Source organism: Protopterus annectens, chromosome 2.part2, assembly GCF_019279795.1.
Source record: "Protopterus annectens isolate FY-2018-M chromosome 2.part2, PAN1.0, whole genome shotgun sequence".
In the NCBI taxonomy this organism is placed as follows: domain Eukaryota; kingdom Metazoa; phylum Chordata; order Ceratodontiformes; family Protopteridae; genus Protopterus; species Protopterus annectens.
The window spans coordinates 266,722,933-266,750,834 of NC_056730.1; positions in this window are offsets into that span (position 1 = coordinate 266,722,933).

Below are 27,902 nucleotides of genomic sequence, written 5' to 3' on the forward strand. Positions count from 1 at the left end.
AAACAAATATGTACTCTGAAGAAATGCCTGATAAGTTCTTGTGATGAAAGCACTTAGTACTGTTTGTTTTATAAACAAAATATTAAAGTTGTTTCCTTCAACAGATTTTGTCCTTTTGCCATTTTTTTTCATTTATAGTATTACAGTATTATTTTGTGGTTTTCATTGATTCAGAACTATAATTTACTAGGTTGCAATTTCCGTCAAATGGACTGTGCCTAAAAAAGCAAAGGTTTTGCCCAGAATGTGAAGGCCTTGGTAAGAGACGTGCAGGCAGGTCCTGGCAAAGCACTATGGCTTATCATCCCAAGATGGCACATAATGGACCTCCCCTAGAATGACAACAGTTACATATCCAGTTATTATTTTATTTTTATTTTATTTTTATTTTATTTTACATTTATTTACCTGGAAAGTCCGACTGGAACAAGGTCCATTTACAGCAGAGGCCCAGGGAGAAAAGCTCCATAACATAACAGTACAAATACAACAAATGACAAAAAAATTTCTGTACAGAGGTATGTATACAATCAGAGCTCCATGTCTATATTTGACAACACATAATCCATGAATGACAGAAAATGTCTATACAGTGGCATATATACAATCAAGGAGATTTTTTATACCCTAGTTTGATTTGAGCAAGCTTGGTATATAGATATCATAACTTTGAATTCCCTATTAGTAGTACAAAGCATAAAAATGAAGGAATGGAATCTGGAAAATAATGCTATTCAAGAGATATGCCATAGCATGAGAAATAGTTTGTAGGATAGTAATTCCTGATAGGGAGTATTTGAGTAGTATAGAACAGCTAAGGTAAGCAGTGAGGAGATAAGGTGTGACAAGTTAGGAGGAGAGCAGAAAAGATTTTATGTGATACAGGGACAGAGCCATGATTGCAAGAGGTGTGACTTTAGTGATGTCTTGAAAAGTGAGATGGATGGTGCAGAGGAGGTACTTTGGGGGAGGTTATTCCATTCCCAAGCAATGGTGTGGGCGAACAGACTTTTCCCTGCAGTGTTATTGGCTTTGGTTATGCAGAGCAGGGTTTTGTTGGATGAGCATAGAGGGCGATTTGCAGAATATTGGTTTAGAAGTTGGTTTAGGGCTGGGGTTTTCTGAGGATTCCTTATTATGTTGAAGGTGAGGACTAATTGGTGATAGATAATTAGCTGAGAGAGTTCTAACCACTGTAGTTGCTTTAGGGCATGACAGTGATGACTTCTAAATGGAGTTGTTAGCGAATTTTTGCAATTTTATTGTAACATGACTCTAGTTTGTTTAGATCTGTATTCCTGATATGAATTAGGATTGGTGATGCATACATTAGGGTAGACAAGAGGTGGGTTTGAGCTAAGAAAATTCTAGCTTGGTCCAATAGGAACTGTTTGTGTTTGTATAGGGTTCCTAGTTTCTTATGTACCTTTGTGATGGTTTGTGAGATATGGACATTAAAGTTTAGATTGTTATCTATTTCAATCCTGAGCAGCTTAGTGTGAGTGGAGGGGGAGATTGCAGTCCCGTTTTTGGAGGTGATAGTGAAGGTAGGAGGTGTGGATTTGGATTTATTGGTGGTAAAAAGGAGTAATTTGGTCTTGTTGGGGTTTAGAATGAGTTGGATATTGGTAATCCATTGTTCTATGAAGTAGAAGGATTCTTGGGTAAGCTTTTGAAGAGTGGTTATGGATGGGGCTGAGGAGATTAGGGCGGAGTCATCTGTGTACTGTATAAGTGATGCATGCAGGGTGGAAGTAAGTAGTTTGTTAGTGAAAATGATGAATAGTAGAGGACCCAGTATTGATCCTTGTGGGACACCTATAGTAGTTGGTAACAGAGGTGATAGTGTACTTTGCCATTTAACTGATTGTTTTCTGTTAGAGAGATAGCTTTTAAACCATGAAGTAGTAGAGGGGGTGAATGATAAGGCTGACAGACTGTCTAAGAGTAGGTTATGGGAGACCATATCAAATGCTTTTGATAGATCTAGGAATATGTTTGAGACAAATTTGTTGTTTCTTAGATGGTTAATCTGATTGGTAAAGGAGAGTAGAGCAGTGGTTGTGTTATGCTTTGGGTGGAACCATGCTGTGTGGGGGAGAGAAAGTTATGTGAGGATAAGGAGTGCATTACCTGGGTGTGAATACATTTCTCCAGAAGCTTGGAAAGGGAGGACAAGATAGCAATTGGCCATTAGTTTGATAGTTCATAGGAGTTTCTGCTTTTGTGAAGGGAAATTATATGTGACACTTTCCATAGATGGGGTACGTAGGTTTCTTGTATAGAGCAGTTTATAAGAATTGAGACAGGGTAGGCTAGTGATTCTGCAGTTAATTTTAGAAAATTTGTGGGTAAACCATCTGCTACGAGTGTGGTGGGTTTTAGTTTAGAGAGTAGCTTTTTAACTGAAGAGGTTGGTACAGGTGAGAGTGTGAAGGTGGGTATGTTAATGTGCTCTGCAGTTGGGGTGGTTTTAGTGTTCTTGTTGGATAGTTGGATAGATAGTGCGAGGATAGATTCTTTGAAGTGATGGTTGAATTCTGAAGCTATGCTATCATTATTAGAATTGTTGTTTGGAGATGGGGTGGTGGTTTTGCCCAGTTTTAGAAGGGTATTGATGGTCTGCCAGAACTTTTGGGGGTTTCTAGAGTGCTTGTTTTGGATGTCTAAGATATAGTTCTTTTTATCTACTTTTGTTTGCGTTTTTGCCTTATTTCATAGCTCATGATATTTCTTGGATAGTGTTATTCTTTTTCCAGTTTTTTTCAGGCATTGTCTCCGGCTTTAATTAAGGCTTTTGTTGTCCTATTTAGCCATGGGGCATAGTTAACTTTAGTCCTGAGTTTCCTGATGGGAGATAGTATATTTAGTACATTCATAAAAGTAGCATTAAAAAAATCAACTACCTGGTCTAAAGGTAGAGTCTTTAGTGGATTCCAGCCCTGTTGTACTGTTAAGAATTTGTGGATTGACTTTGTGCTCGTCCCTAGTCTCCTTGAATAGCATGGGTTTGGGTATTTTTACCTGTTTACGAAGGAGGAATGTGGGGCAATGGTCACTCAATGTATCAGGTAAGCAGCCCACATGATAATTTTCTGTGGGGATATTAACTAGTGTCCAATCTAGAATGGAGGTTATATGGGATTTTTTGTCTACTGTGGTGGGTTTGTGGATTAGTTGTGAGAATCCAAATAAGTTAATATGGTTTGAGGGGTTGTTGGAGTTTCAGGCTAGCCAGTCTAAGTTTAGGTCGCCTAGCAGGATGGTTTCTTGGGGTAGGTTGATTGTGGCCCATTGCAGTATCTCTTCTATTATAGGTGAGTTATTTCCTAGAGGAATGTAACTACAGAGGATGTTGATAGCAGGATGGTTTCTTGGGGTAGGTTGATTGTGGCCCATTGCAGTATCTCTTCTATTATAGGTGAGTTATTTCCTAGAGGAATGTAACTACAGAGGATGTTGATAGCAGGATGGTTTCTTGGGGTAGGTTGATTGTGGCCCATTGCAGTATCTCTTCTATTATAGGTGAGTTATTTCCTAGAGGAATGTAACTACAGAGGATGCTGATTCTCTTTTTGTTTTTAAGGGACATAATGGAGCCTAATGTCTCTGCTTTCTGGAATTTGGGAAGTGGTGTTTTTAGTGGTTGGAGGTTGAGTGTATTTTTAAATAAGATTGCAACTCCACCTCCCTTTTTGGTACCTTTATCTTGCCTTAGTATGTTATAGCCTGGGGGAAGAATTTCTTCATCTTGTGTGGCAGGTTTTAGCCAGGTCTCTGTAACGGTTAGTATGACTGGGGAGTAATGGGATATGAATGCGTGAAAGTCATGTGTAGTTTGTTGGATATGCTACGTGTGTTTATATTGATAATAAGTAGGTCTGACTTGTGTTTCTGGGGAAGGATTGGGTTGCTTGGACCTGGGTTGAGGTGTATGTCCCCTGAGATTAGTAGCCATTTTCTGAGGAATAGTGTGAGTTTTATGGAATAGGCTATATCTATGAGTTTTTTGGGTACTGTTAGCCTTTTGTGAGGTAGTGTGGTTGCTGTTTTGTGTATGTAGAGTAATGAATTGTTGTTAAATAGTGTGGAGCATATTACTATATTTGTGTGTGTGTGTGTGTGTGTGTGTGTGTGTGTGTGTGTGTGTGTGTGCGTGTGTGTGTGTGTGTGTGTGTGTGTGTGTGTGTGTGTGTGTGTGTGTGTGTGTGTGTGTGTTTTATGTGGTAGGTAGTGTTTGTTGGTATGTTAGAGTGTATGGATGTGGTGTAAGCTAGAGTGGTGAGAGTTAGTAGTAGTAGTCCTAGTATACCTTGCATGGTGTGGGTGGGGTGTACAGAGGAGTTTCTTGTGAGGTGGAGGGTGTGCTGTAGAAGTGGGAGTGGATCAGATGACTGAGGGATAGTAATAGGCTGTTGTGGAGGGGGTGGGGATACATGGGCTATAAGTGTAGTAGCTCTAGGGGCAGGTGGAATTTGGGGGCAGGGAGGGGAGCGGAGTGAGCCCAAAGGGCGAATGGAGCGGGCTAGAGCAAGAGGACCTAAAGCTGCAGAAACCTATCAGTAACAGCAAGAGATTGACTGAGCAGGAAAGTAGCCTAGCCTAAAGATAAGGTAAGGTAAGATTCTATAATAATTAATCTGTGGTTAACTTCCCTAGGAGGGAGTGGGAAGTTGGAAATATAGAATGGGGAGTATGCTTTAACTAAAAGTTTCACCCAGCTATGGTAAGAAGGGTGGATTAGTAGAGTATGTTCTTACCTAGTGGCCAACTTCATTAAAGCTCTCCAAGTTAGAAGCTGAATGGAGCTCAATGCAGCTGTGCTCACCACACAAAGATGGTCACAAAGTAAGATAAAATTGTTAAAAACAAATTCAATGACATTCACCTAATAATTAATTCTACTGAAGGCTTGTGTTTACAAGTTGAGATTTCCCAGGGCTGATTTGAGCTTTAGCTGAAAATTGCTTCAGCACAGAAGGCGGTGGGAGGGGCGGGGCAATCCCGAGGCTTGTGGATGGCCCCAGCAAATTAATAATTAATTCTACTGAAGGCTTGTGTTTACAAGTTGAGATTTCCCAGGACTGATTTGAGCTTTAGCTGAAAATTGCTTCAGAACTGAAGGCGATGGTGGTGGGGGAGGGGGCGCAATCCCGAGGCTTGTGGATGGCCCGAGCAAACTATTAATTAATTCTACTGAAGGTTTGTGTTTACAAGTTGAGATTTCCCAGAGCTGATTTGAGCTTTAGCTGAAAATTGCTTCAGAACTGAAGGCGATGGTGGTGGGGGTGGGGTGGGGGGCGCAATCCCGAGGCTTGTGGATGGCCCGAACAAACTAATAATTAATTCTACTCTAGGCTTGTGTTTACAAGTTGAGATTTCCCAGGGCTAATTTGAGCTTTAGCTGAAAATTGCTTCAGAACTGAAGGCGGTGATGGTGGTGGGGGAGTGCAATACTGAGGCTTGTGGATGGCCCGAGCAAACTAATAATTAATTCTACTGAAGGCTTGTGTTTACAAGTTGAGATTTCCCAGGACTGATTTGAGCTTTAGCTGAAGATTGCTTCAGAACTGAAGGCGATGTTGGTGGGGGTGGGGTGGGGGGGTGCAATCCCAAGGCTTGTGTATGGCCCGAGCAAACTAATAATTAATTCTACTGAAGGCTTGTGTTTACAAGTTGAGATTTCCCAGGGTTGATTTGAGCTTTACCTGAAAATTGCTTCAGAACTGAAGGCGATGGTGGTGGTGGTGGGGGTGGGGGGGTGCAATCCCGAGGCTTGTGGATGGCCAGAACAAACTAATAATTAATTCTACTGAAGGCTTGTGTTTACAAGTTGAGATTTCCCAGGGCTAATTTGAGCTTTAGCTGAAAATTGCTTCAGAACCGAAGGCGGTGATAGTGGTGGGGGAGTGCAATACTGAGGCTTGTGGATGGCCTGAGCAAACTAATAATTAATTCTACTGGAAGGCTTGTATTTATAAGTTGAGATTTCCCAGGGTTGATTTGAGCTTTACCTGAAAATTGCTTCAGAACCGAAGGCGGTGGTGGTGGTGGTGGGGTGCAATCCCGAGGCGTGTGAATGGCCCGAGCAAAAGTGAGCACAGACAGCAGACTAAAGGAAGCTCCTTCAGGTTGGGACTATACTATATTTATTAAAGCCAATTATTTGTCTTTGAATTTCGGCATAATTCTGGATGATGGCAAAATACCACTCATGACAAGTGACTTTCTGGCCTCAGACACATGCATAACAAACTCAGTCATATCCTTCTTTATGGCCCTCTGGGTAGAGCATCTACAGTCATTCTTCCGCATATGGACCACCATCATGTTATAACTGCATTTGTCAGGATGGGGTATATAAAAGCCCTTGTTACATCCTTGGTTCGAGAAAGACTGCTAATGGTTACTCTACTCTTTTCCAGGCTGGTGAGGGAGGTATCTATATACCTTAAAACATTGAAAGAAATAGTGAGCGAGAGGCCAAGATTTATCTTTAAAAACAAAAAGAACTTGAAAATGTTGCTATGTACAATGGATGGTTTCTCTAGTAAAGGATGTATCAATAGGAAAAAAAACTTTCAAATGTGGCAGGTGCAAAGTCTGCCCTGTGATATATACCAGCAACTTATTCAAGCATCCAATTACGGGATTGGAACGTCATTTTTCATGCAGCGCCACCTGCAATAGTAAACATATTGTTTACTTAGCCACCTTTTCAAAGTGTCCTGCATTTTATGCAGGCAAAACCAACCAACAATTCAAGGACAGAATGCTGTGCCATCTGAGAGACATTCAGCACAAAGATCATAAGAACTCTTTGGCAAATCATGCCATGCAGCATCCCTTACACTCTTTTATGTTTAACGCCATTGACAGTATCTTTGAAGGTCCTGTAGGTGGAGACATAAGTAACAGGACTGAAATATGTGAGGTAAACTGGATCATTAATCTCAGAGCAGATTGCCCTCCAGGCTTGAATGCAGTTGTATCACTTAAGCCGATTTTAAAGGGAAGGCGCATATCAGTATATTGAGAAGTGGACTAAGGACCCTGTTGTTGGTTTATTTGCAGAAGAATGTGAAATTTGCTTTAACTTTACAGAAAGGAATTTTTACTATATTGATGTCCAACAGAGATAAGTGAAGCATTAGATACTGATTAGGTTGTTCTGTAGTGCAAAGGAAATTGTCCTCCATTATGTCAGCATGCTTTAAGTCCTTTTAGTAGTTGATATATGGTTTGTGGCACAGACAGTCTGTGTTGGAATAAACAACAAGTAACTGCACATTTGTCTTTATGTAATGGATTTTGAATAATTACATCCTTTGAGAAGTTCTTATCAAGAACTGATGACATCTATGTGTGCTTTTGTTATTAATAGTGGAAAAATGTACCAATGGAACAGTAATATGGGCCAGTGGTGTCAAGGCTGTTTCAGCCTGGTATGCATCTATTTCAGAAGAAAGTAGTTTTCACTTATAACTAGTAACCTCATGGAGTTTGATTTTGTCGGCACAAGAAGCCATTTCCCATTATATCATTAAGAGATACTGCCTTTTTATGTCCTCTGTTTAGAGGAGTAATGCTTTGACCGATATTTTGATCTTAGAAAAAATTAACCAATGATCATTTATGTACCTTTATGCAATGGAATTAGAACCAATAGGCTTTTGTAAAGTTTCACTCAAGAAGAATTGATGTTATTTATATAAACCCTAAGTATTTATAGGGGAAGAAAGAAATGAAGCAACATTAATATGGACTAGTGTTAATAAGGCTGCCCTAGCCCGGTTTTGTGTTCATTCTTTAAGGAAGTTGTCTTTAATCTGCAACATGGAGGTGTGTTTCTTATTATGTCTCCGACTGGTTGAGAATTTATTGGTTTGAAAGAAGGCGTTGGCTCAGATTTAGCCATATGATTGGAGTTCATTCATTTATTTTAGCCCTATGGACCCCAATTCTTTATGATCTGATGAAGGCTTTTAGCCAAAAGCGCTTATCATATATAAATCAACAAAGGGCTTTATTTTAATATTCTACATCTTATTTTACATCTTAATAATTAAAGTTTTAATTTTACTCTGAAAAGCGCAATTTCTTGTAGCCTGTGGTTGTGCGTTTCAGCTTTTACATATACCTTAAAACAGAGTCACCTATTACTAAAACATTATCATGGTTTGATTTAGTCAGAGTGGGCCATAAGGGCATGAAGTCTGCACTGTTTTGACTCTTAGAGGTATACAGCCTAGGTGTGGGTATGAAGGGTGAAGGTGGTTGCTTTGCTCTTTTTTTAATTTCTCCAAGTCTTTTGCTTTCTAATTCCATAACAGGAATAGACTCCATTCCTAAGTCAAAGTATGATTAAAGTTCATAAAATTAGTATTGTTTCAATCTTTGATATTAGCCAGAAGTGCTCTTCACAGCACCCAGAATATGCCCAGAAATTAATCCTTATGCAATTCATATGGAGCTACATGATCAGTAACATATCTACAGTAAGTACAATTTTGAATTATTTTTTAAGACCCATTGCTCCTACTACTATTCAGACTGTCTAGATATCCTTGTTACACACTGCCCTCATTTCCACCTGTAAATATTGGTAATTTATGACTTTCTGTCTGTCTGTACATAACACACTGTTGTCACTGGGTGTAGCAATTTCAATGATCAATGATACTTTTGTCTTCTTTTCATTGATTACTATACCTGTTTTTTCGCATCTACTTTTTGATCTTTTGGTAATGGGTGATCCCATGTAACATAAACTTCATAATTTTCTATACTATTTTGTGGTTGATGTTTCCAATGCATCTCAGCTACTTCATTATTATAATATTTGCACAATCCTCAATGCAACAGTCTTGCCATGTTATTATGCCTTTCAGAATACAGTCCTTCTGCCATTAGTGTATCACATCCAGCAACAAGATGTGTGACTGTTTCCAATTCTGTTTTACAAAACCTGCATTTGCCTGTTTATCCCACATGTTCAGTGGACTTTGTAAACCAATTTGCATGTAGTCCACTATCCTGGGCCACAAATATAAACCTTTCATCTTTTGGTTTAAATTCACCTCTCATTACGTATTCCTGTATTTGGTACTGATCAACATGAGGTTATTCGAAGAGTTTTCTGTACTTCCAACTATATTTATACATTTTCTGCATTTCTTGCCTTCTCATCCAATTTTTCATCTTATATTCTTTATTTTGTTTTTTGGCATATTCAGTTGCTGCCTGATTTTTATCTACTTCTTTTTTTGATTTCCATTCCAGTTTGGCACAGATATGCTTCTGCTAAACTAAGCAGGGAAGTCATCTTAGACTTGCTCTCCTCATGTTTAAAACCTTTCACTATGCTTGAATCTTGTGAGGTCAGCAGATATACATGCAGTCCTAAGACTGCAGAACTATACACATAATCAATTTTTAGGAGGCCCATACCTCCTTCAGAATGGGGAATATATAATCTTGGTATACACTGATTTTTATAAATCTTTTGACAAGCATGAAGCATTTTTTGTTGTTTTCCAGTCTAACTTATCCAATACCTTTTGGGGCCCATCAATCACTCCAAAACTGTAAGTTAGGACAGGGAAAGCAAATTGGTTTATAGCTTGGACTTTGTTCTTAGATGTCAGAGCTGTTTTAAGTATTAATTTTAGTCTTCTAAAATATCCCTTCTAGGTTTTATTCGCATTTATGTTTTATTTTTGATCCTTCATCAGTTCCAAAATATTTATATACTCCTTCTTGCTCAAGTTTTTTTATATCACATTCTTGTCCCAAACTGATGATTTCTTGGTGCAGCCGCTTTCCTGCTTTAAAGGTTGCTTTTTCACATTTATAAAGACCAAATGACATTCACATATCGTCTGGGAAAGTTTTGACCACGTATAGTTGTGCTTTCAGTTCCTCATCTGACAAACTATACAGTTTTAAATCATCCACAAAAAGATGAGAAGTCTTTACACTTTGTTGTTTTCTAGAAGCCAAATTGTAGCCATGACCTAATTTGTTAAGTAGACAGAGTAATGAATTAAGAATAAGACAAAAGAGCAGCGGTGACAAAGAATCACCCTGAAATATCCCCCTTTGAGTTTTTATTTATAGAATAATAAGTTGTCCTTTATCATGGCTTAACTGCAAAGTGGCTTGCCACTGTCATACAGTTGCTTCATAAGTTCATAGGTTCATACTAGGCTATCTGCCCTAGGGCATTTATAAGCCTAGCCAGAGTGTGTTTGGCTTTTGCCACCCATATTAAATTAATTTTGCTATGCCCTTTTTCGAGGTTAGTATACTGTGCCTCTGTCTAACAGTGACACAGAAGTGATACCCGGGGTAAACCTACGATCTCCCATCCACTCATCAAGATTCATCTTGAAGAGAGTCAATGAGGGACTCTGCCTAACCTGGTGTAATGTAATTGATCAATGTAGGGAGCATCTTTGCTGTTTGAACTTATGACTGAGGTTTAAAACAATAACACAAACACACCAAAGAGTAGGTCAGATGTTTCAAAATGAAAACCAAATAAACCAAAAAGGAACATTCTATAAGATGTACTTGACAGAGCTTAATGATTTTGCATGTTTGTTGCTGTTACCATAACTTTGTCAAAAGGTTTGGGTTTCATAATCTTTAACTTGAGAAGCTGTGGTAGTGTTTTTGTTAACAACTTCAGAGGAAGCTGGTTTAGTGGAAGTGCTCTGTGCTGTGTATGTATATGTGCTGCCCTTACCAAATTTTTCTGAGGTGAGAAGACAGAATCTAAGTTAAGTAAGTACATGCACCTCTCATATACTGAATCATTGTGAGGTAGCAAAAAAAGGTTTTCGGTAAGTATGAGTCAATTACTACACTGCTCCAAAATACCTAATGCTATCAGACTGGCTACAGAATAGAAAACAGCTGACTGAGATTCTATATTGGCCAGTGCAGATGGAGAGGTGTAGGATAGGTTATTAACTTACTTTTGGTTTTAGACAGAAGAGGATAAGTGACTAGGATAGAAAAGGTGATAAACAAGGATATAGTTGGAGGAAAAAAAGAATGAGCTGTGACTGTGTAGCATTTGTAAGTGCAGTAAAGAAATGTAAAGTGACAGACCATGTAGGATCAATTAGGAAATGGAGTATCAGTGACAAATTTAACCAAACAGCTGAACCCAGTAGATTAATGGCATCTCTCCCTAACCAGTAAACACCATGAACAATGGGCAGTGTCACTCAGTGGATGCAGATGCTGTAACTGTAATGTCTACAGATAAAATAAATGAATAGCTTCAAATATAATAACAGTATAGCTGTCAGCCAAGTAATAAAGGTATATCACGAAGGTGACACTGTACTCTCTAGCTGAACAGAAGCTTTAAATACTGTAACACTATATTAATCAGTAACAAATACAAATGCAACACCAATGATCAAAAAGTGCAGTCAGTAACTCAGAAAATAAGTACATGTGCTTTACCTCTCTAGTTTAAGTAACAAACAATACTGGAGTATTATCTTAAATAATGTCAGTAGTAAATAGTTTAAAAGCAACAAGGCACAATAATGTAGTGTTGTTTAAACTTAATGCCACTACAGTCAGCAAAACAAAAGTGAACAAGAATATAATACCAATAAGATGCAAAAGTGTAATGCAATTTAAACTCAACACAACAGCAGATCAAAAGTGTTAATTTCGGCAATGTGTCCACAGTAAGTGTTGGTTAGTTAATAAGCTAAAAAAAAAGATAATCCCCCAGATTTACTAATCCTCCGTGAAGGACTAATCTTGTCCTGCATGGAAGCAGCAGTTTAAGGGGAGGACAGCAGCGCGCCATGCATATTAATGAAGGCGCGCTGCTGGAACTCCTAATGCTACACGGAGCTTGGACGAGTGCAGGGGGCATATCTGAGAGCAGAGCTCCCAGAATAAACACAGCCCTGCAAAGTAGAACAAAAGAATGCGTAAATAAATGAGCAAGACTGCTCATAGATGTCCGCATATCCATAGCAACAGTCCCCATGTGTTCAACAGAAACAGTGCATTTAAATAAAATGCAGAAACCCTTTCATTTATTGTTTTTAAAACCCAGAGTACAGCTAACCGTAGGTGCGTGGGTTTGCCCATCACTTAGCTATAGCTAAAGCAACTGAAAAGGCTGAAGAGGATAACAAGGAATATATATGCAAATGAAACAGCACAGCAACAGTGTAGTGGTTAAAGCATCCACCTAACAAACTGGCATTCCCAGTTTGAATCCCACTGCAGCACATATCATTTTCCATGTGAAATCAGTATATGAACATATTTAACAACTTATTGCCGTGTAACCTACATAATAATATTTAAATGCGAACTGGAGCACTGCATGAAATGCACATGTGAGGTGTTAGTGTCATAATGAATAAGGTACTAGTCAGTAGGTATAAGCACAAATAAGCGGTAGTAAGCGTGTCTAAGTGTGTATGCATGGGGGTAAGCACTGCCCACACAGATTAAACAAAGTAGAAGTTAACTGAGTATAGGAAACTGTAACCAGAGGTTAGCAGTGCTTACCTTCGCGCAAACCCGCTCAAACTGGCTCACAACTGCTTAAAAGTGCCTTAATCACTGTGTATCCAATGGCCCTTGTTCTGCCCAGCAACAAAATAAATAGACTCAGCAAGGATCAAACTCAGGATCCTGCAGACCACAGCCAATGTGATTTACCCTTAAGCCATAGCAGATATACATAAGCACTGATGTTATCACAAACATATCATCCAGCACAGTCATTCAGCAGTATAGGAAATGTAGTTAATTAGGTATATGTATGTGTATTTGTAAATAATGTAAATTCTAAACACATGCAACATATCAATATATGTAGACATATATATATATATATATATATATATATATATATATATATATATATATATATATATACGATGTCAGGCTGGAAATGCTAACATATCATGCAGTACAATCTGGCTCCCATAGGAAATTTAAAATGTGGAAGCCATCAACAGCCCCAGGATAAATATACACAGACACATATATGCAGATACAGTATAGTTTTATATATATATATATATATATATATATATATATATATATATATATATGTATGTATGTATATATATATATATATATATATATATATATATATATATATATTTAGTACATATAGATATACATGTGACTACACCTACACACTCAGAGATATGTACATTAAGATACATATGTAGAAGGTGCACACAATATGGAACTGCCACTATGCCTACAGTTAACACCTGAACACCTGGACAATGTATGGTTCAGCTATACAAATGACAATTGTCGCCTGCAACATATTCCCACAGAGAGGTTATAGGAAAAAACACCACACACAGATTTGTGTAAATGGAACACCTTTATTTGTGTATGATAACAGTTCTAGATGCCATGTCATATAGCTGTTCAGACACTGACATCCATATAAAAAGGGTAATGCAAATGTGAAACAGGTATACTAATACAGCATTCTGGAAAGGACCACAACTGTTGCTGTTCATGCCAAGCCCTGCAGATGTGACAATAGTAAAGATAAACTGGGCCCCGGGATACCAAACAATGAACAGCAAGTAATGCAGGTGTACAGTTCAGCAGCCCATGTACACTCTGTACAGATTCAGTAGGTGGTAAAGATGTCAGTTGATCAAATGGGATGTAACTGTTATATAACAAGACATAGCCAGCACCATCACAAGCCCACTGACAAACAGAATACTCTGTATGGCAGGAGGCAGTAGGCCTGCATCAACCCACTTAATGCACGTAATGCAAATATAGGTGAAGTGTATGTTACTGTACATCTAGACACCTTAAGTCAGCTCACCTCTGATATCCACACAAAGCTTAGTATGTAGGTATAGGACAGAGGCTGGAACACAGGCCTATATCTGGACAATTGTTGCCATGCACTAAGCATGTCACTGGTGTTACAGGATAGTCTGCAACATACCCTTAGTCAGGGGATTTATGTTAGAAAGTTCAATGGATGTAGCCTTGTACTGATAGCACTCAACACACACACACTGCCAGTACAATACCTGACACAGGACCTGTGCGGTGGACAGACAAAGCATAATAGGCACAGCTTTGGCCACCAATAGGATAGGCTCACAGCTGAGAGCTATGCAGACAGACTGCATTCCAAGGTAGACTAATATGTACACACACACCCTGCAACACAAGTACTATACAAAGGATAACACAACTCTACTCACACTCTGTCTGTAGTTCTGGAAACACCTAAAAATATGAAGATGGCCTGAGTATGTTGGTTCTCCTGTAAGAGATATTGCTACCTGCCATATGTCACACCGATGCCCACACACAGGAGGATGTCCATCATAAAGGAAATATAAAGGGACCACCCCCACACGATGTAGGGATATATAGTAGCTGGTTACCAGGATGGGGTAATTGGGAGTACTACACAGCAAGCTGCATGCAGTTAGCAAGTGGAGGACACAGATTGGTGCAGAGGCCATCACCTGATCGTATGCATCACCTACTAAAGCCCGGATGCAATCTATTCAAAGCAGCTCAATCCATTTACTGGAGAGAGAAGGAGAGAGACAGAGAGAAAACCAGAATCAGAACACGAACCAGTACCAGCAGCAGAACCAGTACCAGAACCAGAACCAAAAAAAAAAAAAAAAAAAAAAAAAGCTCTGCAAACTAGTTAGCCAGCTTCTATTCAACTAGACATATGTCCAACAAGAGGTATGTGAAGTGCATATACATGTAATAGAATGTAGTACGTGTTCCATCATAATGGGATAGAAAAGTTTGAAATAGCTATATGTGCCATCATGTGTTGTTGTGATGATGTTCAACTGAACAACTGTGATGGACAATAGTGTCTGTTCCTGTGGGTAGTGGGCCATAGCCCTTAACTGTGCAGGTCAGCACTGACACATAGGATGTAAGCCATCATAGTGTGTGTTGTGTAATTGGAAGTTTGTATATTACATGGCCAATAGCTGGTGGTAGACATAATGCCATCATAGGTGCATAGTTTTGGAGGTAGGTACTAGGCTATTGGCCCTAGGGCCTGTAGAAGCCTAGCCAATAGTTACCCTGGCTTTTGCCACCCAAGATCTTTAATCTCCTGGGCCACTGTCAAGCAGAGCCACAGAAGTTATCCTTGGTGTGAAATCCCTATCTCCCTGCCAGTCATCCAGATTTAACTGGAAGAGTGCTACTGAGGAGTATTGTTTGATATAGATAGGTAGTTAGTTCTATAGTATGGGAAGTATCCCGGACCGGAATGTATCCCTCCAGCATGTGTTGTTTATTGCGGTGACATGGTGTAGGTCCATACAGCATTCAGCTCAGATGGATTAGGATAACTTTAAGTGGAGCATGTCCAAAAGCACTGGGTGTGACATAGCTGTATATGTTATGCAGCAATCGCCTCTGAGTAGGCAATATGCTACAGAGTAAATCTGCAGTTTAATGACACAGTGTGTGTAGGGCATCTGTCTGAGGTTGGTAATCCTCTATGTGAGGTAGTTTTGTGGCCGTTCCAGCTGTTGTACATGTCTTGTGAGGTGCATACCAATAGGGGCGCTGTACTCTATATTGGGTCTAATGAGTGACGACTAGAGTGGAGCAATGGCCTATTTTCCCTGGATGAGAAACCCTTTGTGATGAGGTGTGCCATGTAGAAGAATTCCTTGACTACTCTGGCTATGTCATTATCAAAGGAGAGACTATGGTCCACCTGTGTCCAAAGGTGTCTTATCATACTTTTGGTGTTAGGTTGACAACTGCCTATGTCTTAGTTCATGGGTACAGAGTTTTCACCAAAAGGGATGACAATGCACTTGCTGGCCTTCAGCTTCAGCCCACGGCTTTGACACCAGCCATCTGTCCCAGTGAGGCCCTTTTGTAAGATGTCGACATTGTCTGGAGTGTCGAGTATGGCTCCTAGTTTGCAGTCATATGCAAAATTCATTAGCCAAAGACCTTCTGTGTTAGCATGTACATCAGAGAAGTAGATACCAAACAGGAGAGGACCCAGCACTGAACCCTGTGTTACTCCACTTGTTACTGGTCTGATGTTGGGCTTGGAGTCTGCTACCTTCACAGTGTGGTGTCTGTCAGTGGGTCAGTTGGCAACTCATCTTTCACATACGGATGTATACCTAGTTTAGTTGGTTTCTATAAAATTCCAGAGTGGGGGATCATGTCGAATGGCATGGCAAGATCGAGATAGGCTGTGTGAACCACCTTACCCTCATCTACAGCTTTGTTGACCGCTTCCAAGAAGCCTATCAGGTGTAGGAGACATGATCTGTCTTTTACCAACCCAAACTAGGGTAAGTTCCAGAGTTTGGGGATTACCAATGTCATTGTGTATAGGTTCCATGACGATATGTTCGATAGCCTTGCAGACCATGCTCGCCAGGCTAATGGGGTGGTAGGTCCTGTGGTCTGTGGTGGCTCCCCCTTTGTGGAGTGAGATAACCATTGCTGTGCACCATTCAGTGGGCAGATAGCCTCAGATGAGCTTATGATTGAACATGGTACTTAGGTGGTGTGCCAGTTCATTTTGTAGTTCAAGTAAAGCGCAGCCTGGGATGTTGCAGGTGCCATGGATGCTGTGTTTTTGCCTTTGGAAAGTGTGCTTCCCTGTGCAGCCATGAGTACAGGAACTTTGCATTCTTCTGGTATAGAGATGAGTCCCCTAGGGTATGAGAGGGGGGTAAAGGCAGCACTGAACCTATCTGCCAGGATGTTAGCAATATCAGTGTGTTCTGTATATTTAGTGCAAGTGTGCTATAAGACAGAGCAGATGTGAGTGTTGATGTTGAGAGTCTTGACATAGATATAGAATGTTTTGTGGTTGTCCTCAGAGTCAGTGGTGATTTTATTTATGTAGCTAACTTTGGAAGACCCTATGAGGGATCCAAGCTTCTTACTGAGGCTGAACAGGGACTTCCTCCAATCATGGGGTTTTACTCTGTTTTGCAACAGTGTATTTCTTCTGTTGTAGAGTTTGTTTATGGCAGGTGACCAGCAAATTGGCTTCCATTTCATTGGAGAATGGCATCTTTGTTCTGTTAGGGATTGCATGATCCATACACTTGTGTAAGTGCTTATAAAGTGCATCTGTGTAGGATTCAGCAGTCATATCTCTATTGTCTGTCAGCATGGGTGTTGTGCAGTTTCCCACATTTGTCTTACGAAGTCTGAAGTTGGCTTTGAAGACAGTATTAATGGTGGATTTCCTAACTGGGGTTGGGGGCTTGTGTTCAGATCTGACCTACGAGGAACTGACCTCTGGTGTAGAGCACCGGTTTAGCATGTTAGTAATGACCAGGTCTAGGATATAGCTGCCCCTGATGTGGGTGTGGCTAAGTTGATCCAAGGCATTGGAATTGATGAATTCCAGAAAACATTGAGCACAAGCGTTGGTACATGACAACTTTTCACAGTTAATGGTGAGGTATGTGATATCACCCATTATGAGGGTGTTAGGTTGTACCCTAATATTTTCCACTGTATCAAGAAATGAGGAGTGGAAATCCTGGGGCATGGCAGGTGATCTGTAGCAAGCTACAATTTGGATTGGGGCCTTGCCCAGAGATAGTTGCACTTGGATAATCTTGGATGTATTATGCTGAGCAACTAGCCTGGAGGTGTGGACATCCTCAATGAATATGGACACACCTCTGCCATAAGTGTTATGGTCCAGGTTAGGTGGCCGAAAGGTGTGGTATGAATTAAAGCCTGGTAATGCAGGGGTACTCTCTGGATCCTTGAACCAAGTCTCTGTCACTGCACAGATGTCAATGTTCTCCATTCTAAGGAGTGCCTCGAGTGAGTGCCTTTTGAGGTGTAGACTACTAGCTTTGAGTAGTAATACCCTCAGATTTTGCTTGCTTCTACCTGTTATGGTGGTGAATTTGTCATTTAAACCCTGCCTAAGAAAGGCACTATAGAGATGTCGACAGCCTTTGCCAGTACCGAGAATTCCAGGGGCGACAGGTGCAGGCCATCTCTGGCAAAGCATTGTGGCTTGTCCGGCATAATATTCCAGGCAGACAGATACTGGATCCACTTAGAATGATACAAGAAGCTTAGCCAATTGTTGACGTTAATCATTTTGTCATTGCACCATGGTATCATTCTTGGTGATGGCAAAATGCTACACGGGGCAAGTGTCATACCTGCCTGGGATACAAGAATGGATAGCTCCTCCATGTCCCTTATCATGCAGTCCAGGGAGGTATGGTCCAGGTCATTCACACACACATGGAGTCATAGTTGTACTTGCTGTGGAGTGTCCTGAGTGTATGCATTATGTGTTGGTTCCTGGCACAATACAGGCAGCTGACAGTAACTTTTGCCTTGTATAGCCTGGTGAGTGGAACATCAGTGTGTTTGACTATAGAGTCAGCTATGACTAGAATGTTGGGTTTGTTGTTATGCTTTATGTGTTGTGGTTGAGTGGCACACTGGCTTTTTGGGCTATGTGTCATTTGAGTTGTGTTGGGGGGTAGAGGTTGCTTGCGTTTCTGTTTTGGAGGTCCATGTTGCTTGGGCAGGTGTTTACTGAGAGCCTACTCAAATGTAGGTGTGTATTTGTGTTTCTATGTGTGTGTTTTGTTGGTGTAGGTTTTCAGGGACTATGTGGTGAGTGTGGTGTGGTGCAAGTGTTCACCTACTCCTCTTGACTGCCTAGTCCAGTCTTGGGTGAAGAGAGCTTTGATTCCTGTTTGGCTATATAACTGCATCTCTCACACATTGTATTGCTAGGTGGTAGGAGGAGAGGGTTGTCTGTGTACATGAGTCAATAACTGCATTGCCCCAAGATGGCCAGATGCAGCAGCTAGACAGGAGAAAACACTGGGACTTGACCCTTACACATGCCTGCATATGTGCATATTTATTAAGTACTAAAAACTGTGTCCATCAAGACAAGTGAGGACAGTTGAGTGCTGTAGCAACTGCTAGCTTAATTAGTGCTTAAATTGAGTCATGCATAACTGCTTAGTTCAAGGAAACACACTAGAGTGTTGCAACTGAAAAACTGGCTAGTTCTATGAAACAAATGTAAGCTAGAAGGTGTCCGTCCAACACAGAGAGGCCTGGTTGCTCAGAAGCTTACAAACAGTTATATTATGAAGGCCATGTGGCAGACACAGGCCATAAGTTGCAGGATACTCAGGTGAATGTGTATTGCAGCATGTCGGGGTGCCATAGGTGTGTAACATGCTTACCTGCAATAGGCATCTACATATACCCCACTAATGTCAGGCCAATTGCATATGTGGCACCTGTCCATGTTGGAGCAAGGCAGAACACTGCAGCTGTGCAGGAAGGTGTGGTGAGATTGTGGAGCTGATGTCTGAATGTACCCCACATAAAGGTATGCATATGTGTACATATATCACATATGTAATATATAAAGATATATATTTATATCAGCATGTATGTCCAGAAATATATATATATATATATATATATATATATATATATATATATATATATATATATATATATATATATATATATATATATATATATATATATATATATATATATATATATATATATATATATATATATATACCCATGTGTATACATATATATGTGCACATATATTTACACATATAATCGCCTCACAGTAAGACATTGTCCCGTTCGATTCTCAGCTAAAGCGTCTTCTGTGTGGAGACATGCCTGAATGGGCGTACTTTCATTGAAGGCTGTGCTTCAGGGCTGGCAACTCTCTACATAAAAATCTACTGCCAATCATTAGCAGACCGGAGTTCCGCTGTTGCGACCCCTAACCGGGAAAAGCCGAAAGATACAACATAGATATATACATATATGCACATGTCTACATCAATACAAACACACACACAAACATATATGTCTGTACAGATATGTACCCTATATTACTACCACAGTGATGCGTGCTATGTGCGAGGCAGCAGTACACATAGCAATACACACAGATATCTACAGCTGGCAGTGTGTGCACCATGGAGGGGTATGTCATATGTTATTCCCTTGTTGGCACCACATAGCCCACATCTGTGAAGTATGCAATGGGAATATGGGGAAGTATGACAGCTACACATGCGGAAGTGGTCAGGTGTGGTAGATATAGAGGCAGTCTACAGGGGTGGTATGTGACACATGTGGTGGCTAAACACCAAGGATGGTGTGTGTTTTCTGTGATGTGAATGCCCCATGGGCACAAAAATAGCCACAATGGGAACAAGCCTCCCACCCAATGCTACTTAAAACAGCTGTCCACGTCCTTAAGGTGCCTTGTCTGGAGGCTGCGCAGGATGAGCATGTTGGCCCTGTGAATGTGTACTGTGTCCTTCAGACTGATTCAGTACATCCCTCATATGTCTGTGGAGGCCGGTATGGCACAGAACCTAGACCTGAGCCCAGGGAATGGGAACATGTCTATGTGCCCTGGGGGGGGGGGCAACATGCCCTGGGAGTTTCCACTTGCTGGTATTGCTGTAACAGTACATGAAGAAGCCCCATGTTGGGACATACATGTGATGTGGCCAGGTATCATAGGCAGATGGTTGTGGAGAGACTGATCTGTTGGCCAATAAAACATATACATGTTATTGTGTCACTGTTATAGAACATATGGTGGTAGTAATAGTCTACACAACCCTGATACATCTCAAACACCATGCACAGATATCCCCAATAACACAGACTGACAGATGTGCAGCAATCACAGATCAGCCATACCACTAGCATACATGTAACCATAGTAGCCCTGACAATGGCATGCAGGTGAATAGTGTGTAACAGGCCAGCAATAATAGTGACCACACAGGAGACATGACTACAATCACATAGCAAAAGGTGTGGTTCAATATAATATATGTCCAACTGCTAGTTAAGCCATAGCCGTAACTAATGAGTTGTGTGCACAGTCATTTGAAGCTGATATGGTGGGGGGGGGGTGACAGAGATGTGTATTAAGAACTGTCATAACCTTGCTGTATGAGTTGCTCAGACCTGTGTACATCTTTATGTCTTACAGACCCTATGGCACATGTATGTTTGCCTGCATTCTCAAATGAAGAAAACGAGATATTGTTCACATACATGATCCACCACTATGCTGTGCTGTTTGGCAGGCATGCACATGAGCTGCAGGAGCGGTCTGCCCTGTGGAACGACATACTCCACAGGGTCAATGATGTCGGACATCCCAATCACACATATGAGCAGGTCTGGCATCATTGCAGTGACCTGCATCACCATGTCCGGCACCGTGCTGCTGAAGTATGGGGGATCACCTTGCCCCAGGGGGAATCATACCATCCTTCCCCCGACATGTGTGGAAGAGCTTCTGGCCAGCCTCATGGCACCTGCTTGTCCCAACAGTCTACAACAACTGCAGTACATCATGGAGGTGGGTGTCACCCACACAACGGCTGAGGAGCATGCAGGTAAGGACACAGAGCACATCGGAAAACCACTGTTGTGTAAACATCCCCATTGGTACAGGTAGAACATGCATACCCAAAATGTCATAGATATATTGTGTTGCTGTAGTGTAGTGATAAGCTGATGTCCAGATTTGGTAGTATTGTGGGAATCTACCATTGATGTATGTTAATACTGCACCCAGCCTGTAGCATTGCCACAGGTGTGGCCACTTACCTTTCTTCTCTCACCCTCTTATGTAGGTCCCCCCGGGATAACAAGGCAGCAGCCTGTAGCTGGTGAGTATGTTTTATGTAGATGCTTGCCAACACAACAAGTATGTAATGGTGATGGCATATGCCATGCACACATCTAACACACCTACCCTGAATGCATGCTGTGCATCTGCATGTATTGTTGCTGTGAAATGCACAGTCTCAAAGGAGATAGCATGACGGTGGTATTGGAAGGGTATGTCAGACCACTGCATGTTAACATCCTGTCACTGTGGAATGTGTACACAGGGAGTAATTTACTGGTGGCAGACATGGCCTATTGTACTGACATGTTCTGAAGAACACCCATATGCAGTGCAACAGTAGTGTATATACCTGTAGGACAATGGCAACTGCTGCAGAGTTGCACTATGGCATAAGTCATTACAGTACTCCACAATATCATTTGGGTCTAGGCAGCAACATGTGGTATTCAGTGTATGGGACACTGCAAAGTGACACACGTGTAGGGCTTACTTGTCATGCATCTACATAAGAGCAGAAGGGAGGTCACAGCATGACACACCAGTATACTGCAGTTGGGAAACTAAGGATAGTAGGAATGTCTCTCTCTGTACATAGTCAGAGTCAGGACCTGTGGAAGCTGTAAACCTACACACACAGCAATAGTGATGGCAGTGTGTGAACACCATGGGATGTGCACATGAGTAGACCTTGCAATCATGCAGAATAGGGGGACATGTGTAGGGCAGACTGAACATACACTGGAAAATGCACATGGCCCATGCTGGTATACCTCTGCCAGGAGCAATGACTGCTGTCGTACATACAACAAGAGGTATGATAAACTGTCACGTTAGGGGTGTGTGCACATATGCCCACATGATGTGTATGCATTATGGTCAGCAGCTGCACACCTAACACCATCAGTGGACACTGTATGTGAAACTACAGGACATATGTGACATACCAGGATACCAGACCCATGTACTGCTAAGATATACAGTGATGTGGTCCCATGGCAGATCATGGTTGTGTGTGTGAAATGCATAAAGGTGTGTACACCCACCATAGTCACAGTATGCACTGATGGTTCTCAGTGTATGACTATTGCAGTGGTCATACACGGTTTGTTTATGTTGACAGCTGTACATCAGGCATCAGGCATTCACCAATGACAACTGTCCACATATCATCCCAGTTATGTGTTGCTGAAAAACATAGGGGCTGTTAGAAGTAAAGCTGACATAACTGACACAGTACTACACATTCCACAATGGGTTGTACACTTGTGAGTTGTAGCAAACAGTACATGGCAGGGTGCAGAACAGGTGCACAGCAATACTGTGTACATGGGTGCAGTGGTATCCAGGGAAAGGGCATCACCTAGTGACACAGCACAAGCATCACACACATGTATACTGTTGCTAGCATGGATTGCCTATAGTTGAACTGCATGCTCTTCTGTACCATATGTTCTGCATGTTGGCGAATGGGTAATAGGGTTACTGTGTGTACAATCAATGTGCAACCTCACCTGCATGTGTGTGCATTCCTCTTGCTGGTTATTTAGGTTGCATGCAGGGTCACTCTGTTGAACGTGAGGGAGGTAGGTGCATGTAGGATGCGTGTGTGCATGTGTGTGTGGCCACGTATGCACATGTGATTGTGGTGTTCTCAGACAGCTGTACCCCCCTTTATGGCCATGCAGGACATGTATATGGATTGTCACATTACACACGAGGAATACCTCTCATGTGTGTATTCACAGGACAGCAAATACTATAATATGGTCTGTAGCATGGCACAGGCATCCAGAGGGAAGGTAGACTCCAGGTACACACTTAATATTGCAGTCAGCAGAGAAGGTCACCAACAACCCATGTATGCAGCTGTACAGATGCATTGTGGAAGTACTAGTCAACACCAGGGAGTGTATCCAAATATTACAGTTGTCACATGATGGGCTGATGGAGCAGCATATCAGGCATTTACTGAGCTTTACATACTCATGACGGACCAGTGAGAGATATTATGGATGCAACATAGCACCCCACACATATAGGGACCATGCACATAATTTCCAGCCATACAGAGGGTGCATTCCGAATTACAACAGTGAGGCCATATAAATCCACCACACACAGGTCAGGCAGGTAAAGTAGCAACAGGGCTTGTGTTGTGTCCGCTTGTGTGGTCATTCGTAGGACTGTGATGTTAATGGGTGGTATCAATGTGTGCATGTTAGCAAGTGTGACGCAGGGTGGGGTAACACATGGACATACAAGTGGGACTGACTGTAAAGCCATTGGCAGGTAGGTATAATGCAGGTGTGTGTATGTGTGTGTGTGTGTGTGTGTGTGTGTACTGTTAGGCAATGATGTACAGGTTTTAAAGTGCGTTTATTGTTCTCCCCCACAGGTGGCGAGGTGGGTCATGTTCCCTCCTGCAGCCGATCTGATGTAGGTGTCCTTACAGTCATAAACGCATACATTTGACATCCCCCTTTTAACATCCATGCCCCTGCACACAGTTTCAGTGCTTATATGCACCCCATCACCAGTGGCCATAGTGGAGGGACAGCTGGTGTTTAATGCAAGTGCACAGGAAAGTGTGGTGACCATGCCTGCTGTGGCCGGTTGCAGCAGGCATAGCCAGTTGTCCAGCAGGGCACCACATAGGCAGATGTCCCAGGGTGCTCATGGTAGGGCAACTGGACATCGTGCCCCTGGCAGAGGCAACATAGGTTCTACCACCAGACGCATGTTTCAGGCTGTCATGGTGGCGCAGGCACGTACAGAATGTTACCATAGACAGGCCCTCAGGCTGCAGAGGGCTGCTCTCATATCATCAAATTACAATGCCTATGAATTTGCTAGTGCCATCCGTGGAGTAACTGAGTTCATGGATTGACAGTCTGGTGAGATGATGGCCCTCATTAACCGTGGTCTGTCCATGCTAGAACATGTGGTGGAAGTGGTGCAACGTCCATGTGGAAATAGGGCAGCAACACCATCAGCTGGTAGTCAGCGTGGATATGGCAGGACACCAAGGGGCTCCCGTAGTGGTAGTAGCACCCCCAGCAGTGTGGGCGTGTGCTGTCCACACCACACCACAGCAGGCCATGTGCACGTGGTGCTGGCCAGTCCCAGGAGGGGCCTGGTACCAGTGGACAAATGTCATCCACAGGTGAGAGTAGCACATCCAGGGCTGTAGCTGGACATGTCCATGGAACACCTGGCAGGTATAGTCCACATGTCCATGGCCAGAGGCATTGAATTGCACACCCAGCCAGGTATGGTCTGCAGCTGTCCATAAACACCTGTGTAGGGCAGCCACATGGCAGAACTGTGTGCATGCATGCCCACACCCTCTCAAAAACACACCTAGGGCAACCTCATACCTACACACACCATATCACCTTGGCCAGCTCCCCGGAGTACACCTCTCACCCACACACATGGTGTCACATGTATGGGCCACACTTGGTCTCTGGCAAACCAACACCACAACCTGTGCATATGATGATACATGTGCCCCATCCATGTCATCCATACCATCGATGCAGGGACAGGCTGATATGGTTCTGATGTACATGGTGACTGTGCAACAGTGTAGCACAGTACTGCAGTGTAACTTGTTGTAGGGGGTAGGGTGTGAGGCACATTTTTCAGGTAGTGCAGTCATCAGGCAATAATGCATTACAGCTGTTAGGTACACTGCTTGATTGCGGTCTCTATTATGTTATCCAGTTGTGTTGTAGGTGTACATGTGTCAGCAGTAGGATGTTCTGCAGTCATATTCCACAACAGGGTATGTGATTACACAAGCTTAATATGACAGTATAATGACAATCTGGTAAACACCATCCTCATATGTACCACTTATACAGTAACTGCACATACACTGGTCATGGCACAGTGAGGTCCATTGGCTGTCTGTGGTATGGAACACATGTGCCTGGCCCTACAGACATGTGAGTAAATAGGGTACCATACACTGGGGAAGCATGTAACATCACATAGTACAGGACAAAGACCCATTGCATCTGGAACAGTCTGTGCACTGCCCAAGGTATGTATAAACAATACACAGATTGTCTTCAAATTCCTAACTCAGGGGTCCGCAACCTGTGGCTCTGGAGCCACATGCAGCTTTAACAACCTGCTGTAGTGGCTCCCTGTACCTCTAAGGATTAATGGACACTGTAATGCACCACTCACACACAAACACACACAGAGATCAACCAGGGCCAACACAGGAACACAATCATGGGTGGATGTTAGGTATTGCTCTGATACAATTCATTCTGTTATATGTAGTATAACAATATTTGAAACCTTAAATGCAGTGTAATCTTCATATTAGGGGGCAATTAGCTGTTGTGGTTCCCAATGACTTTACTGTTGTGGGTGAGGGGACAGACATGACTCCTGGGATACTGAAGGTTGCAGACTCCTGCCCTATGTACACAGACAACAGTACTGTACACACAACCACAGACTGTCCAAGTCATGTCCTCAGTAAAAGCCATTACTATATACAGCATGTCCAGCAGTCTGTTATCTGACTGACTTGTTATCAGGTATGATGCCAATGAATAATGGTGTACAGAACATATGCACCATATATATGTGGGCTTCATCTGCGCAACACGTGTGCCCCTCTGCAGTGTAGAAGTCAGTGTATGTAACATTGTTATATGCTCCTGTAAGTCACTCTATGGGGGTGGGAGCACCATCATTAACCTATGGTGTTACAATATGGGAGGTATATTAGTAGTAAGCTGGCTTACCATACATTTCACCTTGTGAACATTGCTGCACTACTGATTATTGCCGTACAGCCTGTTCTGTTTTTCAGTGCAATTGTGATCATTTCAGTTATGTATTGTTATGTAACAGATATATTCCATCATCAACCTCGATCTTTTCCACCTAGGTATTGAGTACAGAGTGTAGTTAGAGGCCACTGGCCTGTATATCTGCATTACTTACTGTTGATTGATTGTTATCCTGTGGCCCAGTCTGTCTTTCCTATTGTACTACTTGAAGGCCTTGGCCTTGACACCAACGTATGTTATGCTTTCTGATTACTGTAATAAATGATCTGTCTGAGGGTTTTATTCATCTCTTTGTATGTATTTCAACATATATATATATATATATATATATATATATATATATATATATATATATATATATATATATATATGTAGATATATATATTTAGACATATATATATGTATCTGCGCACCTGTGTCTGTGTATATGAATCTTAGGAATGTTTTATTGCTTCCACTTTGTACATTCACTATAGTAGCCAGACTGTACTGTATATGTTATCGATACCAGCCTCACATCATACAGGTGGCATGGCTTACTGTTAATATGTTGTGGCCATGAAGTGTCATGTCCTGGTCATGTGATTTGCATCGGTTGGTATTGTATTCCATGACAGACCTGTGTGGCTGGGTGGGGGGGGGGGTAGAAAACTGATACGTGTCAGGCGTATGTTGCTTGAGCCCACTCACCCCCATTAATGGTGCCTCTGGCCATATATACATTTGTTATGTGCTCTATTATATCTATAGATATATATCTGTATATAACTAAGAATGAACTTTGGGACAGGAAGGAATTCAAAAGGCATTAATAGGAAAACAACGGCTACTCAAGTATTATCTAGTGCTTTTGTCTTTTTTAATATCAAGACTTATTCAGAAAGACATGTCATTAATACAAGCAACCATTTAAACATTGTTTGCATACCGTATTCCGAGATGTTTATTTAAATTAGCTATACAATTCCTTTCTAATGATAAAGCCAGCCCTGTAGTCCTGCAAGGTGTTGTGTGTATCTTCATTATCATTACAAAGGTAAAACAGAGAGAAACGTGTAGTGTCATGTAAATACAGGGGATGTGTCCATCATGTATACCTGGAATCACGTGTCAATTGCGGTTGTGTGCACCTCATATACCTGGAAGTCACAGGAAAAAAACAGTTGAGTGCATGTTGAGGGGGCGTGCAACATGCTAGGAAGGTCAAAGCTGGATTGTCGGTGAAGTGAAACTGGGAAATGTGGCTGGGTATGGGTGGGAACATATCAATGCTTCTCAGACTGGTGGCCAGATACTACCAGTGGGCTGAATACTGTGGACTCACTACATCTACTCATGAAACCAAGACAGGTTCGTCCCAATTGTGA